We start from the raw sequence: 19,692 nt of genomic DNA on the forward strand, positions 1-19,692 counted from the left end.
AGGGAGGGAGGGAGGGAGGAAGGAAGGAAGGAAGGAAGGAAGGAAGGAAGGAAGGAAGGAAGGAAGGAAGGAAGGAAGGAGCAGGCTGAGCAGGCCATGTGGAACAAGCCAGTAAGCAGAATTCCTCCATAGCCTCTGTCTGCATTAGCTCCTGCCTTCAAGTTCCCACCTTGACTTCCTTCAGTGATAGCCTGGGACCTGAGTTCTAAGCTGCTCTTGGTCATGTTGTTTATCACAGCAATAGAAACCCTAACAAGTATAATCATGCCACATCGGGCAGCTTGCTCACAACCACCTGTAACTCCAGCTACACCAATTCAGTACACCAACACCCTCTATTGGTCTCTGCAAGCACCTACGCACAATGTGGTGTACACACATACAGACAGGTACGTAGACACAAATAAAAATGAAATAAAATTTAAAATGAATAATATGGGCAGGAGGGCTAGGGGCATGGCTGAGGAGTGGAACTCCTGCCTAGAATCTCACAGTGAGGGGCATGGCTCAGCAGCAGAGCTCTTTGTGGGCTGTAGGATGCTCTGGGTTCCACCCTAGTAACTTAAGAGAAGGAAGGGAAGGGGAGGGGAGGGGAGGGGAAGGGAGAGGAGGGGAGGGGAGAGGAGAAGCAAGCAAGCTAGCCTGAGGCTGGGAGAGGAAACAGAAACTTGAGTCTGCAGGCGGCACCCTGAGGTGCTCAAGGAGACCGGCTGGAAGGTGGAATAAGGATGTGTGGGTGGTGACCTAGAGTGTGTCTTCAGGACCCCATTCTGATCTGAACAGCTGAGTGAAGATGCTGGGAGAGGAGAGAACTCCCCTTGGCACGGAGCCCTAAAAACACTTGTAACTCCATGGATGGTCTATGGTGGAAGGAAAGAAGGGCCTCTACAAGTTGTCCCTGACTTCCATGCGTGCGTGGTGACACACACAACCCTATACAAATACATGTAGTCAAAAACCTTTAAGTAAATAAGTCGTCAGGAGGATGTGCAGGCTCCGAGAAGACACTACATTTCTCAAAGATGCTTGTGCATATGTGGATTTGGGGGGCCCTGGGGCATGATTTGCTCCACTGTGTGCACCACCTCTAATGTGGCATAGCCAGAGGGTCTTCCCTTCTGCTCTGTCTCTAAAACCTATCACCCAATGGACCTGTGAGAAACAGGACACACATGATGGAGGGACCGTGACACAAACATGTATCCTTGCCTAGTGCATGAGACTGAAAAAGGAGTTATTTCAAAGTTCAAATATGAGCTTACATAAAACAGGTCTAGAGCCAGGCATGACTGTGCACACCTCTTACCTCAAGAGTAGTTCAAAGCCAGCCTGATAAACATGAGAGCATGTTTCCTTAAAAAAGGGAAGGGGGGGCTGGAGAGATGGCTCAGCGGTTAAGAGTTCTGACTGCTCTTCCAAAGGTCCTGAGTTCAAATCCCAGCAACCACATGGTGGCTCACAACCATCCGTAAATGAGATCTGATGCTCTCTTCTGGAGTGTCTGAAGACAGCTACAGTGTACTTATAATAAATAAATCAAAAATAAAAAAATAAAAAAAAGGGAGGGAGGGAGTTTAGGGGTACAGCTTTGTGGCAGAGCTTCTCATTTGTAAAGGCCTGGGTTCCATCCCCAGAGGAATGATAGATGGACAGACAATCTATAGATAGATGATAGGTGATGGATAGATAGATGGATGATAGATAGCGATGATAGATAGGTAGCTAGATGGGTGATAGGATAGGAAATAGGGTCAGGAATCAGGAAATAGATCAGACACTGTCTCTGAAACCCCAATGAGAACTGTGCACTCTGTGTCTAGCTTCTGAGTCCAGACCAGCCCACTTCAGGGCTTCACTTGGCACAGTTGATGAGTCTGTTAGAAGGTGATGTTGCTTAGAAAGCCAGAGTGTCCTGAGAAACCATCCGGGTCTCACCAGTGACACTACCAGCCCCATGCAGTGGTGCTATCACCCACTCTGCAGCCTGGGCACCTATCTGCACATCCTGAGGGCCCAGACCCACAGGACACAGCGCCCTCTCATGGTCCAGCCCTTTCCTCAGCTCCTACGTCTCCCAGGAGGAGTGACAACAGCCCGAGTTACTTGTGATGCATTCCAGAGGACGAGGCAGAAGGACCACAAGCTCTAGACAAGCCTGTGCCATAGTGATACCTTGTCTCACACACAGAACAACCAAACAGGTGAAAGGCTATTTCTGTCAATATTTACTCAAGGATGCCTAGGCCAAAGCTCAGCACAACCCATGCCAGACAGCTGACTTCCAAGCTCAACTGTGTACTTCTTGGACTCAGTATGGAACTGAGATACCTCCCAAGGAGGCCCTTTTCTTGTACAGAAAGCAGTGCTAGTAAACCACCCACCACTATGCAAGCTGGGCTATGGGAGGAGCCAGAATGGGAGCCAAGGATGCAGTGGCATTCCATGATGACAGTGGTGGGGGGAGGGGGCTGCTGCCAGGCTACCAAGGGGCTGAAGAGATGCTCAGCAGTTAAGACTGCTGGCTGCCGGAGGCAGAGGCAGGTGGATTTCTGAGTTCGAGGCCAACCTGGTCTACAAAGTGAGCTCCAGGACAGCCAGGGCTACACAGAGAAACCCTGTCTCGAAAAGCCAAAAAAAAAAAAAAAGACTGCTGGCTGCCCTTGCAGCCACATGTTGGCTCACAAACATCTCCTTTTTTGGTTTGGTTTGGTTTTGTTTTTTCGAGACAGGGTTTCTCTGTGTAGCCCCGGCTGTCCTGGAATTCACTTTGTAGACCAGGCTGGCCTCGAACTCAGAAATCTTCCTGCCTCTGCCTCCCGAGTGCTGGGATTAAAGGCGTGTGCCACCACACCCCACAAACATCTCTTAACTCTAGTTCTAGGGGACTGGATACCTGTTTCTGGCCTCAGTAGACACTGCACACATGTGATGTACAGACATCCATGCAGGCAAAACATCCACAGGCATAAAAATAGAAATAAAATAAAATGACTGTAATGCTAACTTACACAGCATGAAGTGCTGTAAAGAAACTAAACGGAAGCCCGGGCTGCAGCTTCACTGGTAATGTGCTGGGCTGGCGGCAGGGAAGCTGCGGGCTCGAGGTCAGCATTACATAAGATAGGTGCAGCGGGGCACCTGTCACCCCAACACTCAGGAGGCGCAGACATGCATTTACCACAGGTTCATGAGCAGCCTGGGCAGCAGAGTGGGAACTGCCTCAAGTGAATAAATAAATAAAATGGACAAGGGGGGTGAAGTAGAGGCTAAAAAACTATGTGAAGCCCGCAGCCCCTGAGCCACGCCAAGAGAAACACAGGGGCTGAGTTTCAGATGTCTGTGGCTGTCCAGTGACTGGCCTGGTGACCCAGCTCCACTTGTAGCATCTTGCCAGCCCTGCCTTTGGGGCACACACAGAGGGCTGAAGGAGGTACCCTTCTATAGGGCTTTGTGCTAGCTGGTTTCCTAGGAGACCGTCTAGGCAAGGCATGCACTTACCCGCATCAACCTCTCTCCCCTGACCAGGCCTCTGAGGCCTTTGGTGAACGGATGCCCGGGCTTCTGTGTTGAGGATGAGGATGAGGTCAAGACACACATACGGACAGGGTGAAAGAGCAACTACTGTCTGTGGGATGCCAGAGCCATCCTTACCTCAGCTGCCTCGGCTAAAGACTTCTAGGTCTGTTTTACAGATGGACAGTTGGGAATAAAACCCTGATAAGCATTCGCTTAAAATCCTCCAGTGGGGCTGTGAGCATGGCTCAGGGGTGGGGGTCCTGTCTAAGATCTCTCAGTGTGTGGGGGGGCATGGCTCAGGGGTGGGGTTCCTGTCTAAGATCTCTCAGTGTGTGTTGGGGGGGCATGGCTCAGGGGTAGAACATCTGCCTAGACTTCCCCAGTGAAGGACTTGAGGGTCTGTAGCCAGGACTCTCATCCTTGGCATGAGGATACCCAAGCCTGTTGGCTCTCACAAGCCTGGAGAAAGCCAGAGGACACCACCTCTGAGAGGATGAAAGACAAAGCTTGCATGACTTTTAAAATCTTGGGGGCAGGCAACAGCACTTAGTGGGGAGCCAACTTCCTAGCCTATGCAATGTGCTGGCCCCCATCTCCTGTGCTGCCAAATAAACAGCCTGTCACCGTGCACTGGGAGGCTGGTGCACGAGGGTCAAGTTCAAGGCTTGGGCTCTATATAGTAAGATTTGTTCTCAAGTAATAATAATCACTCTGCCCCAGTGAGGCACAAGACCAGACCTTGTAGGCAATGAGGAGAAATAGATGAGCCAGCTGGTGTTTTGGAGCTCCTGTCCCCAGACAAAGCTGGGAGGGGTTTGGCTAGACATGCCACGTCAGGACATGATGTGATTCTTGCACCCACACTGGGATGTGAGGACTCTATAGACTGAGCCTCACCATCTGTGAGGCCCTGATTCCCAGAACCAGCCAGTTAGGTCAAGTAGACAGTGACCCACGGTGACTTGAAAAGCAAACACGGAAATTGTCTACGAGAGCTGAGGGTGTAGGCAGCTTGCTGAGCAGGCACCAGGCCAAATAAAAAGAGCATCAGCACTGAGCATGCTCAGTCTCCTAAGCAACATAGTGCTTATTTCTGCACTGTCCTGTATCCTGTCAGGGAGGACACACACAGGTTGTAGGCAAACAAGGTTCCACTATATAGAGGGGGCCTGAGCTGAGGGTTTGGTGACTGGGGGAGGGAAGAGGGGCAGATGACAATACTAGAACCAAGGCTCACACATAACAGCAGATGGCAGTATTGTTAGTCTGTCACTGTAGTCGCAGCTGACAGGCTTTGTTGGGGATCTACTAGTCATTCCTTGTATCCTTCCCCTTGGTAAGCATTTAGCAGTTACACACTGCCCCAAACCATCCCCATCCTGTCTTCCTGGATCTATGTTGCCTCCTGTCTCCTCTCCTCAGCCCGATGGCCATGGGACCCTTGGCTGTGTATTACCCTTCTCCCAGTGCTGGACAGGTCAGCTGTACTCTCACAGTGAGCCCGGGAGGACACAGCACAGGCTTCCTGTCAGTGCTAGGGCCTTGACCTCCTGCTTAAGGTCAGGTCAGCTAAGCATCTCCCGTCAAGCGGCCACTCTGCCGCCTCTGTGCTCTGCTCTCTGGGGTTACTTTGCTCAGGGACAGGGTGAGGCCAGATGACTATGGAACAGAAAACACATTGACCTATATGACCCACATTGGTTTATAGGAATAGATATATCTTCTATCCTGTTTGTTGGTTGGTTGGTTAGTTCCCCCCCCCAACTCCCATGAGAGGGTTTCTCAGTGTTACCAGCCCTGACTGGCCTGGAACTCACTCTGTAGACTAGGCTGGCTTCAAACTCAGAAACCCTCCTGCCTCATGGGTGTCTGAGAACAGTCCAACTGCATTCTCCCGAACTGCTCCACTCTGGTGGGTGAGGGCTGAGGGGACAAGAGCTCACAGGACAACAATGTGGAGGGGTCGGGTGAGGAGCACACACTAACTATGTGGGAGGCCTTGGCTCCACCCTCAGCACCCTCTCCTGTCAGACCCCGGCTACCTACCCGCCAGAGAAGTGGGAGGGCATCCTGTCACCTGTGCCACTGCCTGAAGGCTGCAGACAGCCCCAACCTGTATGTGAAGAGATGCCTTCTTAGTGACGGTTCCTAAGCCTACCGTGGGTCCTACAGCCAAAGTCATCAGAGCCAACTACCAGCTGTCTGCCAATGATAAGGGCTGTTTTGTTTTCTAGGTCAGAGTTTGGTGTGCCTGGCATGGTGGCTGCTGCCTGCTAGTCCTGACTGCTGCCAGCCTCAGAGATAGAGAGCAGCTCCTCACTCTGTGCTCTGGGGACTGTGGCCGTCACCCTGGCTAGGGACTCTAAGCATGCCACACAGTCACGCAGATTTCAAAAGACCAAGACAACTCTGGCCATAGCACACCTGCCAACCAGCAGTCTAAGGTGCAAGTTCAAGGGCAGCCTGGGTGGGATCCATGGCCAGTTCCAAGCCAAGGAGAGCAACATAGCGAGACTGTCTCAAAGATGAACAGTACAGAGAGGAGTGGGGAGACAGAGCTCAGTGGGAGATCTCTCATCTCTGGGTTCCGTTTCCACTACCGAAAAGAAAAGACAAAGCAGAGGAAAAAGAGAAAGAAAGGCCAATGAGCCTTGCTGCCAAGCCTGATGATCACTTCAGCCTCCTGAGCCCACCCGGAGAGTTGAGAACTGACTCCTGCCAGTTGGCCTCCGACCTCCACCACATGCTGCAGCAAGCACACACCCTCCCTGCCACAACAAATAAATAATTGTATGAAGAGTCACTGACCTCTGCTCTTGCCCACCCACAGTCACCAGTGACCCTTGGATATGCGATTATATAAGCCAAGGCACCCAAGCCCCTATGCTGGGTCCCTTTCAGTTACTGCTCCTCACCTCCGAAAGCCCAGGGTCTCACCCCACGGGGTGCAGAACAGTGATGTGCCTGGCCACCCTGAGCAACAGTTACTCCGTGCTCAGGTAGTTAATTTATTACCTGGACATACTCAACTCCACATCTTCATGCTCTGCTCTGCTAGGAAAGTTTTCTGCATCCTCTGAAGCTCATCCTGAAGCCCCCATCCTCACTGTCCCCAGCGTCCCCTAGGCCCTGAGTGCTCCTCCCCTACTCCTTTCTGCTTGCTTCCCACTTAGGCTGGAGGGGTCCAGGAGGGCCAGCAACACCTGCATGGTGCTTTAGCTTCCCAGCCCTGCTCCTGCCTTTGTGCATGTCCCCACTGTTGCCCAGTGCAGCCCCTCACCACGCTAACCCTTCCCCAAATGGGGACAGATCATACTGTTGCTGTGAAAAGGCAGAGGCCACCTGTGACCTCTCTATACTTGTTTTCCCATCCGTCACTATATTCCTGGGCAAGTGATGTGTGCTGCAAGTATGCTCCCTAGCAAGGAGGCAGGCAGGGCTCAGACCCTTTCACAGCCAATGGACCAAATATGCCGTGCACCTTCCCAGCCCAGTACTCCCCTTCCATCTTCCTGCTTGTTTATGAGACAGGTCATAGTGTGTAGCCCTGAGTGGCCTTGAACTCAGAGATCCTCCTGCTTCTGCCTCCCCAGCACGGGGCCTGAGGGAATGTGCCTCCACAGCCAAGCTTTTGAGAAGGGGTCTTATGTATGGCCTTCTTCACACCCTGAGTGCTGGGAGGACACTTTCGGCTGCTCCCTGCTGTGTTTAAGTGATGTCTGCTCTGGAGAAAGGCAGGTCGTCCTCCCACCGTGCTGGGAGCTGGGAACTGGGACAGTTTTCCCCAGGGTGAGATGAGGGGACCAGGAGTTGCAGAGGAGGATGCAGTGGCTGAGGGCCAGGGCTTTTATGGTCCACCCCTGCAACTGAACCGCTGGGTATTTACAAGGCCAGTGGTCACAGCATCCAGGAATGCTCTGAGCAGGATTCCTAACACCAGCCTAGACTTGCTGCTGAGGGCTGCAAGTGTGCTACACCCACCAACTCTGCAGAAAAGAAAGGTATACCTGAGCGAACTGTGAGTGGTCATCTGTGCTGGTCCCAAGACGATTCTGTGTTACAACTGTGCACAGCACTTATACTATTTCAGCTTGCAAATGACTCAAGAGGACCTATAGTCTCTGAACCTAGTGAGCTCAGGCCTGACACCACAGAGGGCTAGAGCAGGAGGATCAAGTACAATGCCAGGGGCCTAAGAGCACTAGTTGTCCTTGACATCTGGGGTTTGACTCCTAACACCCACATGGCACCTCACAGCCACCTGCAGTTCCAGGATATCTGATACCAGGTTCTGACCTCTGCTACACTGTGGGAGGTACATGAACATACATGTAAGCAAAACATCCATGCACAAAAAATAGAGAATTCAAGGCCAGCCTGAGCTATATGTGAGACTCATGGCTCATACATAGCTCAATGGGAGAGCACTTGCCTAACATATACAGTACCCTGAGTTTACCCCCAGAACCACAGAAACAAAGGCAAGAGGCCTATGAGGGGAGCCAGGCATGGCAGCACACGCCTAGGATCCCAGCTTTGGGAAGGTTGAGGCAGGAAGATAACAAATTCAATGGTAGCCTGGTCTACATGGTGGAAACCTTGTCAGAAAGGAAAGAAAGAAGGAATGGGGGAGGAAGGGGGGCCGTGAGAAAGGAAGGGAAGGAAAAAGAGAGACAGACATACCAAGATTTAGGGAGCAGCATGGGATCCCGGAAGTCCTTGGCATGGTGCAACTGGCTTATTCTCTGACTAGAGAACGTGCGTTTGTCTGCTTTCAGACAGGCTTATCTCAAGTAGCCCAGGCTGGCCTCCATGCAGGTATAGAGTGGAGGATGACGTTAGCTTCCTGATCCTCCTGCCTCTGCCTCCCAGTGCTGAGCTGCCAAGTGCTAGGATCTCACACCCAGATGGTTTTGATAGCTTTTTAAAAACACAGTCTAGGGCTGGTGAGATGGCTCGGTGGGTAAGAGCACCCGACTGCTCTCCTGAAGGTACAGGGTTCAAATCCCAGCAACCACATGGTGGCTCAAAACCACCCTTAACAAGATCTGACTCCCTCTTCTGGAGTTTCTGAAGACAGCCACAGTGTACTTACATACAATAAATAAATAAATCTTAAAAAAATAAAAACATGGTCTAGCCATGTGGGCCAAGATGACCTTGAATCTCTGGCATGTTTGTGTGGGGGGTGTGCCTGCCCTCCTCAGAGTCATACAATTGTTTTCCCTTGTCTGGATAAACCCAGTGTTTCTGTCAGCAGGATGGCTTGTGAGAGGAGCAGCCATCACAACTCCGCTGTGGGCAGCTCTAAGAGGCCTTGTCCACACTCCTGCATTCACTTCCTGTAGCAGCCATCATGAACTGCCACGCCTCAGGTGGTAAGTCAGAACAGTAAAGTTTTCTCTTGTGCCTTTTGAGATGAGGTCTTGCTATATAGCCCAGGTTAGACTTCATCTCAGGGATGCACTAGCCTCCACCTCCCAAGTACTGGCTGGAAACACAGAGAAAGCTTAATAGCCAACAATGAAACAACAGAACAATGGACTATAGTAAAGCGTAATTCTCTGCTCCCTCCACAAAACAAAAGCCTCTGGGATGTGAGCCTGGCTGCAGACAGTAACAGCAAAAGGTGCCTCAGTAAGAAAACAGATGTCCAACAGGCGCATTTAAAAATAGCATAATGACGGGAGAATCAGGAGGGACAACATCCTACCTCTTACTACTTGTAACTACTTGTTACTTCTTAAAATATACTTTCTTTCTTCTCACACCACTTGATACTTTTCTTTCCTTTTTATTTTATCTATCTATCTATCTATCTGACTGAATCTTTTTTTTTTTTTTTCTTTTTGAGACAAAAGCTGTGTAGCCCTGGTTGTCCTGAAACCTGGTCCTCAATGGACCAGGCTGGCCTTAAACTCATAGACATCCTCCAGTCTCTGCCTCCCCAGTGCTGAGATTATTTTTGTTGTTGTTGTTGTTATTGAGATACAATCTTACAATGTAGCCCAGGCTAGTCTGGAATGTTCTATTCTCCCGCCACAGCATTCTGGAATTACAGACATATGGCACCACCATCAGAGACTCTCACTTCTTAGGCATTTAATACTTAAAACTAAAAATGCATTTCTGGGGCTGAAGAACTGGTTCAGTGGTTAAGAGCACTGACTTCTCTTTTAGAGGACACAGTTTCCATTCCAAGCACCCGCATAGCAGCTCACAACCATCTGTAACTCCACTTCCTGGGAGTCTTGACAGACACCTTCTTCTGGCCTCTCCTGGTACTAGGCACTTGAGGTACATAGACACATGCAGGCAACAACCTCACAGACATAAACCAAAAATAAAATACTTTTAAAAACCAACAACAAACTTCTGCCTGCATTTCTGAGTCCAGGAAGATGAGTGGTGGGTCCCGGAGTTCTAGGTATATGAGAGGGCTCAGCAGGCGAAGCACAGAGGGCGGTGCTGCCAACTGTGAGCCCCTGAGTTGCACCTTCAGAGCCCACACAGTAGAAGAACCAAATCCCACAAGTCCTCTGCTGTCCATCACAGCTGCTCTGTGTCACATGCACCCCACTCACACATCCACACCACCCTCCCACAAATAAACACATGAATGTAATTTTAAAAATTTCAAAGAGGACCTGAGTTCAAATCCCAAGCACCTACAGGAAAACCCAGGCATGACCCTGTATGCCTGTAACTCCAATATTGGGTTGCAAAACCAGGAAAATCCCAGGAGCTTGCTGGCCACCTGGCAGCAGAAGAAGGCATGGATTCAGCTGGAGCTGGAGTTAGCCACCAATGAGTGCTGGCGGTCTAGCCCCAGTCTTCTGAAAATGTAGCTCTAGCCTGTATGGACTTGTCCTTTAGACAGAGTTTCACTACTTTGCCACAGCTGGCCTGGAACTCTCTATAGACAAGGCTGGCCTCAAATACGTAGAGATCTGACTGCCTCTGATTCCTGGGAGCTGGGAATAAGGTTTGGCCGCAGACACCTTTACCCACTAAGTCATTTCAACAGCTTTCAAAGAAATGGATATTTTGTAGCTGGTTGGTGGTGGCACACGCCTTAACCCAGCACTCAGGCGGTAGAGGCAAGCAGGTGAATATTTGTGAATTCTAGATCAGTCTGGTCTACAGAATGAGTTCAAGGCAGTCAGGTTTATGTAGAGAAACCCTGTCTCACAAACAAACAAACAGATAATAAATGGTGGGGCCTGGAGCATAGCTCCCCGGTAAAATGCTTGCCTACTGGCCACAAATCTCTGGCTTTCTTTTTTTTGTTGTTTTTTGTTTTTTGTTTTTTGAGACAGGGTTTTTCTGTGTAGCCCTGGCTGTCCTGGAACTCACTTTGTAGACCAGGCTGGCCTCGAACTCAGAAATCCACCTGCCTCTGCCTCCCAAGTGCTGGGAAATCTCTGGCTTTCATTCCAGCACCAAAACAACAGGTAAATAGTTCCTGTGTGTGTGCATGGGTATGTGCAATACGCATGCATGTTTGTGGGGGTATGCATGTGTGTCTATGTGCATCCGTGCACTCATTTACACATGTGTGTCCTCATTAGGTGCCTCCCCTAGTCACTCTTCACCCAGAACTTGGCAGGTAAGAGGCAAGAGAAATTAGACATTACAGCCAATTTCAACTACATAGGTAGTTCAAGGTTGGCCTGAGCTACATGAGACCCTGTCTCAAAAATAAATCAGTAAGGGCTTGGTGTGGTTAAGCATAACTTTATTCCCAGCTCCTGGGAAGCAGAGGCGGTCTGATCTCTATGCATTTGAGGCCAGCCTTGTCTATAGTGTATCACTTGTACGTGAGGAAACGAGAAGACAGTATCAGATCCCCGAGGAACTGGAGTTACAGATGGTTGTGAGGCACTACAACCTATAACAGTAGCAAAATTACAGTTATGCAGCAGCAAGAATATGAGGAACTGTATTAAAGGGTCGCAGCACGGGAAGGTTGAGAACCGCACTTCTCCCATTGGCTTAGAGCTTGACATGTTAAGCTGGGCTGGGAGGCCAGCAAGCTCCAGGGACTCACTGGTCTCCACCTCCCCACCCTGGGTTCCAGACTTCTCTCTTAAATAGGTTCTATGGCTTGCACAATAAGCACTGTAGTCAGCCATCTTCACAGCCTCGCTGTGGTTTTCCATGGGGTGACTTACCCTAAAATATCAAGACCCGAGTTGGAGTACTGTTGGGGGTCAGAGCACTTGGCAAACATAGGTGATTTTCCTCTTCTGTGTGAAGAGAGAAAACTGACCCCAGAACCCATACCCCAGAACGACAGGTCACACCGTGACTCCTCTCTCAGATTTTCTTAGCTTTTCGCAGAGAGGGACTGTGAGATGCCCTGACCTTTTACCTCACTGTGGAAAATGTGAGATGCCCTGACCTTTTACCTCACTGTGGGAAAGGATCCAAAGTCTGTTGTGAGGCCTGCTTCCTGAGCCAGGACATTGAAGGGGACAGATCAAAGGCTTTCAGCACTGCTGCTAACCTACCACAGGGGCAGGCCTGAGCCCTTAATCCTGTCTGAACTGGCTACTGGAGGAAACAGGCCTTCCACCTTCTCCCTGAGAGAACAATGGCCAACTAGCCTCCTTGGCCTGGCCCTGGCAGCTGAACCTAGTCATGAATACAGGGGCTGCTGAGGGGCTGCACAGCTGGGGCTGCCCCACCCATGCACATCCCCACTGGCTACTTTAGAGGCAACAGCTTAAAGAGTGAGGGACCTGCTACTCATCTGGCCTCACTGCAGCAAGAGCCTATGCAGATCCCATCGTTAGTTATAACTACCTTGCTATTTATTTATTTAATTTATTCATTTATTTATGTGAGTACACTATAGCTGTCTTCAGACACACCAGGCAACTCTTATGATGAACAAGATTTAATTGGGGCTGGCTTACAGGTTCAGAGGTTCAGTCCATCATCATCAAGACAGGAGCATGGCGGCCTCCAGGCAGGCTTGGGGTTGGAGGAGCTGAGAGTTCTACCTCTTCATCCAAAAGCAGACAGGAGAAAACTGGCTTCCGGGCATCTAGGACAAGGGTCTTAAAGCCCATGTCCATAGTGACACACTTCTCCATCAAGATGCCACCTCCAATTAGTATACTATTTGTACTCACTGAGCCAAGCCCATTTAAACCACCACAGCCACCATGTTGCTGGGATTTGAACTCTGGACCTCTGGAAGCGCAGTCAGTGCTCTAAACTGCTGAGCCATCTCTCCAGCCCAATCTTGCTATTTTTTTAGGGGTGGGGGTGTCTCGAGACAGGGTTTCTGTCTAGCCCTGGCTGTCCTGGAACTCACTCTGTAGACCAGGCTGGCCTCAAACTTAGAAATCCACCTGCCTCTGCCTCCCAAGTGCTGGGATTAAAGGCTTGCGCCACCACGCCCGGCCCAATCTTGCTATTTTTAATATCTGTTTTTGTTGTTGTTGTTGTTGTTTGTTTGTTTTCACTTTGCTTGACACAGGGTCTCAAGTAACCTGAAAAGACCTTGAACTTTCTGTGTAGCTAAAAATGACCTTGAATTCTTATACTCCCGTCTCCTCCTCCTAAATGCTAAGATGGTAGTGGGCATAAAACAGGCACTTCTGGGGAGTTTTGGTTGTTTCATTTTCTTGGAACAAGGTCTTGCTGTAGAGTCCAAGCTGGCTTCAATATTGTCTCAGCTTCCCTCATCTGGGACTGCAAGCCTTACCACTATACTCATGTGATTATAACTATTTTTCTTATTGTTTTGTTCTAATAGGATCTTGCTATGTGTGGCAGGCTGGTGTCGCACTTATTACCCTCCGGCCTCAGTCTCCCTAGTACTAGGATCAAAGGAGTGCACAGCATGCCTGAAAATATTGATTTATTGGAAATTGTCTTACTATGTAGCCTTGGTTTTTCTAAAACTTACTGCATAGAGCAGGCTAGCCTCAAACTCACAAAGATCTTCCTGCCTCTATCTTTCAAGGCCTAGAATTAAATACACCACTGCTGGCACATACTGATTTTTTTAAACTACCCGTATCACTTACATCATCAAAATCTAATTTTATGTATACATGTCATATATGTATGTATAAAAGAATGTGTACAGAGGGGCTGAGCAGATGGTTCACCAGGTAAGAGCTCTTGCTACAGACAAGCATGAAAACCCAAGTTCGAATCTCCAGCACCCACATAAAGAGCCAGGCATGGTTGCTGAAGCGACACCAGACATCCTTCCCTGGCCTCTGTGTGTCTGTGTGCCTTATTCACATACAGTAAACTCATAGACATACATGTGTGCACACAGCTCACATAAACAACCATATAGATAAGTACATACTCTACACATATATTGTAATTTTCTTTTTCAAGACTGGGGTGAAACCCAAGGCTTTGAAAATATTAAGGAAGTATTCTAATGAGTGTACCCCACGACCTTGCTTGAAATCAAATGGAAAGTCCCAAAGGCTACAGTTTCCACAGGAGAAGCTGAAGGTGACATGACCAGGAGGAGCATTCTGGCACTATCCTCAGTGAAGGGAGAGACCACTGAGAGTGACAGCACTGGGCCAGCCTTACAGGAAATAAGACCTTTATTGATTTTTCATAACAAAGCCACTGTCCTCCTACACACATGGAAATTAGACTTAGGAGAACTAAAAAGTTATCAGAAAACCCTTCCTCCCCAGTTCAGGCCCCCACCTTTTTGCACTGAAGCTTCAAGCAGTTGAAACATTAGCTCTCCCAACTCTGAGAAGTATTTCCTTACTGTTGAACAGCAGCAAGGAGCTCCGGCAGGTCACAGAAGGCCTGCTCTGACCAACAGCGCCCCAGATGCTTAGCAGCCCACTAACCCCCGCCTGCCTCCACACCCGCCAAAGCCTGGAGACACATGCTCAGGCAGCCACCTAGGGGCTGTCCCTTCCAGCTAAGCATTTCCGGATTCATCAGTCACGACTTGGGAGAAATGCCTGGGAATGGGGTGGAGTATGGTGGGGGCTCCCCTCCTCCATTAACTCAAGAGACAGAAACACCAGCAAGCAGGCTTTGACAGGAGCTGGCTCACAGACAGGGCTCAGGGGCCAGGCAGAGCCTGCTGCGGCGCTTGAGGGCTTCAAACTTCTGCTTGGTGAAATGGGATGCTCTGAGCCTCAGGCTGAGGGGATTACTCTAAGTGCAGAAATGACTCGAAAGCTGTCTAGCCCTGAGGTTTTTGTTTGTTATTGGTCTTTGAGACGGGGCCTCTGTGTAGCCCAGGCTGGACATGAACTCCAGATAAACTCAGCAGGGGTGCTGAGATGACAAGTGTGTACCCCCATACCTGGTTTCTGTGATGCTAAGAATGGAACCCCCAACTTCAAACAAGCACTCTACCAACTCCGCTCCTGTCTATGCACTGTTTGCTCATTAATTTTCTTTCTTTTCTTTTTGTGAAACAAGGTCTTAAAGAGCCCAGGCTACTCAAAGTCACTATGTGTGTAGCCAAGGTAACCTTGAACTTCTGATCCTACCTCTACCTGTCCAGTGCTGGGATGACTCATAACATCATGCTGGCTGTGTCAAGAAGTGACTTTATATGCAGATACATACATATTGTGGTGTGTGTGTGTGTGTGTGTGTGTGTGTGTTTGCACGTGTGCCACAGAGCCCATGCAGAGATCAGAGGACAACTTTAGGCAGTCATTTCCCAAAAACTCAGTTTGCTGAGCCATCTCACCTGCCCTCAAGCACTCTTTATAAAAGTTCAAGGACAACCTGGGTTACAGCGCAAGACTTTGCCTCCAAAACTAATCAATCAATAAATACAATAAAATGAAATACTAGAAATAAATGTAAAAGTCCTGTTAAAACAATAACAGACCAGGTGGTAGCCCACACCTTTAATCCTGGCACTTGGGAGGCAGAGGCAGCGAGATCTCTGAGTTCCAGACCAGCTGGCTCTACACAGTAAAACACGGTCTCCAAAACCAAGCCACCACACAGGGGACGAAAATAAAAAATAAAAAGTTTAAAACCACAAGTTAGGTGGACTTTGCTTTGGGAGCGAAGCGATGGTTGCGCGACTGGGACGGGGAGAGGCACGCAGGTGCACGTGTGTAGCAGAGAGCAGCTGCGGCCGGGTGGCACCCGAAGCTTGCACCCGGGTCCCGAAGGAGGGACACGCAGCGGGCTGAGGATCAGGTCAGCAAGGCATGCATGTTGGGTGCGTAAGCGGCCACCTCGGCCTCACAAGGGTTGTCACTCGCAGGGCAGCTCGGTGTGAAATCAGGGTTCGGCCTGGCCGTGGGGACCCCGAGGACGCGCGAAACGCAGGGTGTGTGAGAGGATCTGTCACCTCTCCACGCTCGCGACACTGCTGTCACAACGAAACGGCCCCATACCGCGCTTCCTCCCAGCCCGAGCCGCGAGAACCCCGCCACCCCACGACGTCCCTTGGCGCCTGCGCTCCTTGGGTCGCGCTCACCTGCCCGGACGCGTCGCAGCCGCTGCCGCTACTGCCTCAGCCGCCTCAGCCGCTGCAGCCCCGCCTCGCTCGGGCTCTAAGCTCGAGGTCCGGGAGGGGCCCAGGCCCTGCCGCCATTGGCCATGCCCTGACCAATCAGCGCTGGAGACGGCAAGACTTGGTAAGCATGGCGCAGACGGGCATTCTTTCTAACCAATCGTTAAAGGAAGGGGCGAGGCTACGTGGAGGGGCGGCCCTAGTTCTACACCGGGTACGAGGCGGAGAGGCCGGGGGTGGGGAGGGGGGCGTTCAAGAATTGGAACCCGCAGAAAATGGGCAGAGCTCGCGGCCAATTGCCAAGGGGCATAGGCGGAGCTAAGAGGAGAGGCGGCTCTTGGTTTCTGAGAATTCGGGGTACAAGGAGACTGAAGCGAGGATTGGATTCTGCAGAAAACAAGCAACGCTTTTGGCCAATAACTGAAGGGAGGGGGCGGGGCCTGGGAGACAGCCCTCTTGGCCAATCGCTGAAGAGCAAGGTCAGCGCTCCGAGTAAGCTGGCGCGCTGGGCAAGGGCGAAGCTCGAGAATCGGAGGGTGTAGCCCGGAGGGCGACGATGATTGACTGAGACACTAAAGATGTACAGGCCCTGGGACCAATCGCAGCAGCCGTAGGCGGTGCACCTTCCAGGGGTGGTCTCACCAAGTACAGACCGTAAGGATCCTGTCTGCCCTGTATGATCTAGTATGTTCCGCGCAGACTCCTCAGGTTCCCATGGCTCGCAGAAGCTTTACTCTTTTCTGAATTTAGACTTTGACAGTTGAAAGACTCTTGGTTAATTCTTAGCCCGTGCCTCCTTTACTGTTCCCCTGCAGATGATACAAAGGGCAGAAACTCAGAACACTCAGCCTTCCTCAGCTACTTGAGCTCGTGTGCAAAACATGGGAAGCAAAAGTGCAATCCTGCTGATGCGATCTGACTTTCTGAAAGTGACGTCTCTGGGTCCAAGCTTTAGCCTTTACGAGATCTTATGACATCCCTGTGTTTGTGATAACTCTTTGGTGAATTAACTGAACAATAAATACAACCATATGTCAAAGGGAACACAGAAACTAACAGAGAGGTCAAGCTCTTTGACCAAGGTTACAGAGCACTTTAGCTGTTCAATTTAGATATTGAAGCTCTGAACCCCTCAGAAAGGGTAGTAAGGCAGTGGGGAACGGAGTGACCTGAGTTACTCAGTCTGCTCAAACCTTGGACAGAGCAATCCTTAGGCTCCATCTTGCCTCCCCGACCCCTTCGTGGAAACAGAAGGAGCCAGCAAGATGGCTCAGTGGGTAAATGTTAATCCTACAGATTCGAGGAGAAATACCACCGACCCAAATCATGGCCAAGAAAATTAAAGCAAGCAATTAATGAAAGCAAGCTTGTGTGCATGGGTTGTCTCTTCCTAAAAACCAGACATCAATCAACATTGAGAGCGGGGAAGGTACATATGTTTTATTTTTGGTTTTTGTTTTGTTTTAGTTTTTGTTTTTGTTTTGAGACAGTGTCTCACAGTGTAGCCCTGGTTGTCCTGGAACTCACTATGTAGACTATACGGGCCTCAAAACCACAGAGATCTAACTGCCTCTGCCGCCCAAGTGCAGGGGTTAAAGGAGAATGCCACTAGCTGGGTGGAAGATTAGGTCTTTATAACTCAGGGTAGGGGTTTCCCAAGTGGAGGATTTGGCAGGCAAACGGGGTTACAGACACAGAACGTAAGGGTAACAAGTTGGTCATAACACCCATGGGAAACAGGGACATGGCTGCAAGGTGGCCATAACAGGGTAATGACAACAACCTTTGAAACTAAGACATGGTTGTCATTTCCTGGAACAGGTAGTACAGAAAGAACCATCTGTAGTTAATGTTACAGTGGGATATTGCCCACGTCCCGAGAAGCAGCGATGTAATCATAAACAGGAATGAGCCTGGTTTGCTTTATTATTAAGATGGCCTTCAAGCCCAAGATGGAAGCAGCCCGGGCCTTCAGAGAGGCACTGACCTGGCCACCAACCGCAATGGCCTGAGTTTAATATCCTAATCCATATGGAGGGGAGAGAAAGAGTCCCAAGGGTTGTCTTTTGACCGCTCCACACCCATGCCGTGGCATGTTCACGCCCAGGCCCTCCCTGCCTCTCTGTGGAGCTGAGGATCATGAGTAGGCTCTGCAGTTGCCCACAGCTCAGGGACATACACCATCCGATGCTTCTTGTCCCTAGAACTATCTCCTCTCTGACTTCCCAATAACATTTTCTTAACCTTCCAGACATCAAGAAGACAGAAATGAACTCTTATTTCCCACATGTTTGGGTGGGGCCAGTAGAGATCAAGTTTAGCAGTGGAGGGTCTTGGGAGGAAGCCAGGCTAAGCTTAATGTTACAGACTCAGGTTTCAGGACTGTGTAAAGCCCTGAACTCTTCATCTGCAATGTTAAAACGGGCAGGCTCACATCATGTAAGCCACTATCTGCAGCCCACCGTTGGGACTCCCCATAGTCTAATTCACTGTAAACTTCCTGGCAAGAATGAAGATATTCTAAAGAGATGACTCAGAGGTTAAAACCACTCTGCTCTTGCAGAGAACCTGAGTTTAGTTCCCAGTACCTACATGACAGCTCACAACTGTCTGAAACCCCAGTTCCAGAGGATCTAATGTCCTCTTCTGGCCTCCACAGGTACCTGCACACACATTAATTCATAAATTCATGTGGGTGTGCAAACATACACAAAGGAGGCATCTTTGCCCCTCCCTTACCTATCAGAATATTTAAACAAGGGCCTCCAAGACATTAGAATTTCTCCAGGGGCCAGATGGTGGTGGCTTATGCCTTTAATCCCAAGACTCAGAAGGCAAAGGTAGTCAGATGTCTATGAGTTCGAAGCCAGCCTGGTCTACAGAGTGAGTTCCAGGACAGCCAGGGCTACACAGATGTAGAGAAACCTTGCCCCTCCCCCTGACACCCACACAAAAATAATTTCCCCAGGAATCTAAGCCGGGTGCAACCAACACTGAAACTTAACTTGCCTCTGGCGAAGAGTCCACACAGTTCCAGCATCCTGCCAGATTTCAGGAGAGACTGAAGCTGAGCCAGCAATGGGACAAGCAAAGGGCCATGGCCTGAAGAGGACCACTTAGCTGTTTACAGCTTGTGCCTTCTCTTCATATATGAACCTTGGGCTTGTGAGAATATGGCTCAGCTAGTAAAGGGGCGTTGCCTCAAAGACTGACGACCTGAGTTCCATCCCTGGGCCCTACACAGTGGAAGGGGAGAACCGACTCCTGAAAGTTGTCCTCTGACACCCCCCGCCATGAACTGTGTTGTGTGAAGTGTAGATTCACAATAAATTGAATACATACATAAATAAGTGTGATAACAATTGAACCCTTCACCTTGTGTCAGGACCCTGAAACTGGACTTGGGAATCAGCAAACCACTTTACTTGCTTCTCTACATGGTACAGCCCTTCACTGCCTGTTTGTTGGTGTTCCTACCCCTGTGCAGAGGCCAGAGAAGGAAGCTAGTGTCCTGCTGTAGAGCTCACCACCTTTTCCTGCATCTGGATCTCAAGGCCACTCTGATATCCAGTGAGCCCCCACATCCTCCTGTTTGTACTCGCCTGGAGCAGCCTTGCCATGACAACCCTGTGCAGCCATGCCCAGCGTTTTCATGCGGAAGCTGGGGCTGGGGCTGGAGC

At 50.0% G+C, this 19,692-nt stretch overlaps 1 protein-coding gene across 2 annotated transcripts in view; it reads right to left on the reverse strand.

The window, feature by feature from the left end:
* The window catches only part of Slc25a42 (solute carrier family 25 member 42), a 26,197-nt gene extending 10,159 nt beyond the window's left edge, over positions 1 to 16,038 (reverse strand). Inside the window, exon 1 of one of the 2 annotated variants that reach the window (XM_021219775.2) lies at positions 15,977 to 16,038. The gene's annotated coding sequence lies outside the window, so the exon portion shown is untranslated. Of the gene's footprint in view, positions 1 to 5,562; positions 5,615 to 15,976 lie in introns of those variants that run through there. The other variant, XM_029532322.1, reaches the window with a different exon arrangement.
* Between the last annotated feature and the right edge of the window lie 3,654 nt (positions 16,039 to 19,692).

This window comes from Mus pahari, chromosome 19, assembly GCF_900095145.1.
Source record: "Mus pahari chromosome 19, PAHARI_EIJ_v1.1, whole genome shotgun sequence".
Classification (NCBI taxonomy): domain Eukaryota; kingdom Metazoa; phylum Chordata; class Mammalia; order Rodentia; family Muridae; genus Mus; species Mus pahari.